Raw genomic sequence first — 6,000 nt, 5'->3', positions numbered from 1 at the left:
TGACAATCATTTCCTATTAGCACAACTTGGCCTTTCCAGCAATGACGGGCAGCTACTGGCTGCTTCCTGGATCACTTAGAGTCATAAAAACTGTGCTGTGTGCTCCTACTGCATCACGGAGGGCTCCAGGGAGCAGTCAGAGGAGGCAGGAGGAGCGGCGCATTGAGAGTTTGGTGTCTTCCACTAAATTGCATCTTTACCCAGTGGCCCTCGCCCAGGCCCAGCCTTCCCTGCTAACTTTGTTCCTACTCCTATATGGTGGCATCTGGAATCTTCCATGGACAGGGATCGTAAGTCACAGCAAATAAGGGAAGCAGCTGCTACCCTCCAGAACCTGTGCTGGGGAGTGTTCTCTGGTCCTATGTAATTTTGCACTGGCCTAGACATGGTATAAAGAGAGAATTAACTGATGTGCTCAAGGTCATAAAAGGGTCAAAGCTGGGATTGCATGGGTTACATGCTTCCTGCTTTCCCAGGAGCCTGAGGAAAGGGGCCTGCAAGGTGTCTTAGGTCAGTGAAAGTCATTTCTTCTAGAGAGCAGCATAAGGACAGAACAGCTAACGTCTGCTGTGCCGCAGTCTCAGGGACCCACCCAGACCTCAGGTGGTTAATGGTGAACACATAGAATGATTCCTCTTCCTGCAAATGGATGTGTGGAGACACTATTTCCTTTTATGTTCCCAAAGAGCCCTGACTGGAACCCCAGATATGGACTGCGCGGGCTTCAGCTGAGTGTCTGCCTCTACTGTAACAGAATGGCATGCAGTCAGCAGAACAGATGCCTGACCAGAGATGAAATAATACTAGACCAGAGTCCAGAGAGAGTCACTGTGACTTGTCTGAAGGCAAGCACAGGAGGGGACGATCTACAGCCCAGTCCCTCCCTTCCCACCATGGATGTTGTACATCACAGGCCTGTTGTACGTGGAGACCCATGGCCAGACCACTCTGAGAGAAGAGCATCGCTGTTGCAGAGGGTTCCCAAGTTGGCATGCAACCCAAAATCTCCCTTAGAATGACCCTTTGCCCCTTCATTCTTTTGGTACCAGTTTCTGTCAAAGGAACACAGAGGAAAATCAGGGCTGGATTTAGATAGGTGAGAAGTTCTCAGAATGTCAGTTTGTTCATCCTGGTATAGTGTATAGTAATAGTGGATCAATATAAGACTTTTATGAAAACATACACACACAGGGGGAGGGGAGAATGGCCATTGGATAGGTTCTTGTGCATCTGTGAGCTGTCACTGGATAAGTGCCCTTTGGGAACATCATAGTTGTGTGGGAATGACCCTTCAGTCTTCTTCCAAGTCCTGGAGGCTTCTGGACCTCCTACGGTTTGTGCTCCCATGCAATCGTTGCCTCTTCCTTTCTCCTCATTCCCCCAGCCACACACCCCCATCTTTGAGCCCTCTTCAGTCTCCTCTGACACAAACCAGCTCTGGAGAAGAGGCTCACCACCTATACCCCAGGGTCTTGACCGGTACATGCTGGTACAAGTTGTGTAATTGGGTGTAGAAGTGTGGAATTCTGTACTCTGGGAAGCTGGTGGGGCAAAAGGGCACCTCTCTTAGTGGGAACCACAAGCAAGTCTGCTTTGGGTCCTTGCTCTTTGGAATCAGCCCCACAAGGCTGTGCAGGTGCAGGGCGATTAGAAGTCCCTGACACTGTTCCTTCATACCCCAGGCATCCCCACACCCAAACGAGGTATGTGAGAATGGGTGTGCATCTGGCAGTAGCTGTGTTTGTGGGGAACAGGCCTGTTGACCTCACAGGGATGTCCGGTGCTGCCCCGCGGGTGACCAGAGCCCACACTAGAAGAAGGCTGCATCCGATAAATCACACTGGCAGCAGAGAAAGGTCAGAGGATGGAGAAAAGAGATGCTGAGAGGGACGGACAGCAGGCTCTTCCCTTTGCTCTTTCCCCTCCTGAGCGACGGGGCTTGGAATCTGAAGGCCCTGGAATGTGACATGGCCTGACATTTGGCATCTGAGTTATGGGAGCCAACGAAATGAGAAGAGAAACCACAGTGTTTGAGGCTAGCCCTAAGGTGGACAAAGATTTCTCGCACCAGTTCACTGGGAGTTCGTGGGCTACACAGACAAACGGTCTCAACTCAGAGCATAAGAGTCACTGCCAACATTAGCAGGTCTGTGAGTGGCAGAGTCCTCAAGGCCTAGAACCCAGGCCTTGAAACTTCTTATGCCCTATCTCACTGTTTTTATTTAGTGTTTATTAATTGTGGCAATAACCCAAAGGTTGGGACTAAGCAGCTCAATAAGCAGACATCAGCTGTAGAGAGTTTTTCTACTTAATCCACTGACAGATAGCAGACGTTCCTCAGCCCCTTCAAAGGTATGTTTACTGAAATCCACAATGCGGTGAGTGAGCTAGGAGCCTTTCTCCATCACCGTCTCTCAAAGTCACATCTCCCAAGACACCTTCTCGAGCATGGTCCTTCCTCATACGCACAGCAGCTCCCCCTGGATGAATGATGCTTACTAACAGTACGGGATCTTTGCTCTCATGCCTATTTCATATCCTTCTTCTTGGTGGAAGCCTTATTGAAATGAAGCAACCTAATGAAATGTTCTGCAAGCCTGACGCCGCGAGAGTGGAAAGATGCGTCTTCACTCCGGTGCAAACCACAGTAAGTATTTCCTAGACGATAAAATGCCTCTGGGTTGCTAGAAAGCTTTGCTGGGGAGTGAAGTGTGAGTGAAATGGGATCAGAGATTGGGGGTGTGGTCAGACACGTCTAAGAACAAACCTTCGTCTTTCTTACGCGGACAGCCTGAAGTTTCGCACCCCTTCAAGAAATGGGAAACTGGAAATGCTAAGGGATGCATTATTGGGTGTGGTTAACTCAGGAAGACAGCTGGGCACGCCCATCCGCGGCCCCACACTCAAAGGAAAAGCATTGGATCTACATCAAAGAACAGTGAATGGATGCACACTTATATGTTTTAACTTAAAATGAAATGCTGAAGGTGGATAGTATAATTTTCTCTGATTTCTCTCTTTAACCAACTTTTTCCATTAACTGACCAACACCAGTCCATACGGTGTCAGATAAAAGGGATCCTGATCTAATAGCTAACAGTTATTGAGCAATTATTTGGTGCCAGACACTATGCTAAGTGCCTTTCATGTAGCATCTCTTTTAATCCTTACAATCTGCCCACGAGTTAGATACTAATAGCGTCCTAGGGTGGCACATGGACCAGTTTTTACAGGTCCTGGGCTCCCCTGCCTCCCACTTACTTTCCTGTCTCTTGCCAGCCAGTTCCCCAGTACTAACCTGCACCTCTGCTCCTCAGCACCTTGCCTCTTATAGCCGTTTGCTAGAAGGTGCTAGAGTTCCAGGCTCCTCAAAAAGACCCTGATGGAACCACAGGAAGAGAACAGGGTAGCTCTAAACTGCTTCAACACGGGCTCCAGATTTCATGTATAGATATGAGGAAGTTGACAAAGATGCTTAACGGTGGCAGCTGTGGCACAGAAGTCCTGTGGAGATTGCCTAAGAAGAATAAAGCCCAAGACTTGGTCCCTCACTGTGATGCGGAATGAGGGTGAACATGGAACTCTGGAAAGCCCAGTATAGACACGCAGAAGAAGGGTGTCCAGGAAAGCTGGGCAGGATGCCAACTGTTCCTTACAGTGCGTGGCTCAGAGGAAAGTTTTCTGGTTCTTCCTGGGATTTATAAATGGAGACAGTAATGAGAGCTGAAGGAACAAAGCCCAGAGCCTCCTTAGCTAGGGCCCTGAGGAACCCCTTACCTCTGACTCCCTTTTCTACAGTAGAAATGGGTTGACTGGATGGCAGGAGTCAAGGAAGAAATTCGATGTCCATTAAGGTGATAAGAATTAATAGGATGGCATAGGACTTCAAGTATAATGGACCACATGCTGGGGAGAGGACATTTGCTGTATATGCATCTGGCAAAATGCTTGAATCTAGGGCACATAAAGAACTCTTCCAATACAGGGTGATTGGCATACATAATCCTATTAAAACAAAACAAACAAACAAACAAAAAACCCAACAACTTTTAAATAGACACCTCACAATGACTACAAAATTCTACAAAAGGCAAATTCAAACCCCAGTAAGATAAGCATATCATCTATACTAAAGTAGCTAACATTTAAAATTGACCGATGATTTTCAATTTTGGTCTTGAAAGGGGGCTTAAGTGAGGGACTCATTGTCTGTAGGGAACTTAAACACAACAATGAAAACCACCAGAAGAAATATGCTTCTTCCTATCACCATATGTCCACCACTCAAAACAATGTCCGTGATAAGATGTTCCTCCTCAGCTAGGACAGGTGCCCCCACCATGATGTCTACTTGGCCATCTTGACCAAAAGGTGAAACCATGTGCCTGAGAGGATGGAGGCTCCCTTAGAGAACTTCTTGACAGCTTCTTCTGCCAAGAAGAGTTAAAAAGTCAATTAAAAATTCACGCTTCTGCATCAGCTAAATTTCTGTAGCCATGATAAAGGCCCTTTACCAAAATCAACTTACAGAGGGAAGAATTTATACTGGCCTCTGGTTCCAGAGGATGAGACCATGATGGCTGGCAGAGTGGGAAGGTGAGAGGCCACATCTCAACTGTAGGTAGGAAACAGAGAAGAAGAACAGGAAGCAGGATAAAAGTCTAGATCATCAAAGCCCGCCCCAGTGACATCCTCCCTACTAGTTACAGATTCCATAGTCCTCTCAAACAGCACCACCAGGTGGGGAACCAGGTCTTCAAATCCATGAGCCTTTGGGGAACATTTCTCATTAAACCACAAAAACTTCTATATATTTACCCAAGAGAAATGAAAACACATGAAATAAATGCTGATAGCTTTTTTTTTAACAACCTCCAAATGGAAACAATCCAAACATTGATGGATTAATGTATCAGCACGTGGTATATTCACACAACCCAATTCCACCTAGTGAGTAAAGAAGAAAACATCCACACTCACGAGATAACGGATCTTTGAGACATCATTATGAAAGAAGGCTGACACAGAAGAATCCCAGTCTTTGCTTCTGTTTATTTAACAACCAAGGTCTGGTGGAGCCAGTCTCTAATGAGAGACAGCAGGACAATGGCCGCCAGTAGTTCAGGTGCATATTGACTGGAGGGGGAGCTTTTGGAGGTGGGAGGGATGTCCACTACTTTGACTGTCTTGTTGACTTCATGGGGAGACTTTTTGTCCAAATTCATCAAAACCATACACCCAAAATGAGAACATTTCATTGTGTATGTGTGTTGGATTTTCATGAAGATGACTTCCGGCAAAAGTTTGAAACAACGTGTGGAAAAACCTTCCTGTTAGGACCAGGAAGAATATTGATTAATTCAGTGGTGTTTTCCTGGATTTTATGGTTACTTTCAATGGGGTGCCATCAGCATCCAGAGGCCTGCCTTCAATCCTTACAATGTGTGTCTGGATATGTATTGCCTGTAGCCAGTGTGGAGAACTGTGCATGTTTCAACCCCTGTTATGCCTTTTCTCTTCTCTCTTAGTAGCTTTATACTCTTCTTAATGTCTAATATTCTTAATTGTTACTAGCACTGTTATCTGAGAGGTGAAGAGATGGCTTAGTGGTTAAGAGCACTGGCCACTCTTCCAAAGGACCTCAGTTTAATTCCCAGCACCTGCATGGTGGCTCACAACTATCTATAACTCCAGTCCCAGGGGATCTGATAGGATCTTTTGGCCTCCTTGAGCACCAGTAATACATGGTGCACAGAAATACACATAGCCAAAACACTCAAGCACATAATTTTTTAAAAACAAAGCAATGATAATCTTAAGTATTAAAAACTGTTATTTGAATTATGATAGCAGTAATAATAATGATAATCATAATAATAACAGTTAACATTCTTAGACTACATATGGGGGCCAGATAATATGCTACGTGATCTAACTCTGTTATTATACCACCTTCACTCAATCTTGATACTTTCCTGTTATGAATGGGGCAGGAGTTCA

The sequence above is a fragment of the Microtus pennsylvanicus genome, chromosome 13 (genome assembly GCF_037038515.1).
Source record: "Microtus pennsylvanicus isolate mMicPen1 chromosome 13, mMicPen1.hap1, whole genome shotgun sequence".
Classification (NCBI taxonomy): Eukaryota; Metazoa; Chordata; class Mammalia; order Rodentia; family Cricetidae; genus Microtus; species Microtus pennsylvanicus.
This window is presented reverse-complemented; position numbering follows the sequence as displayed.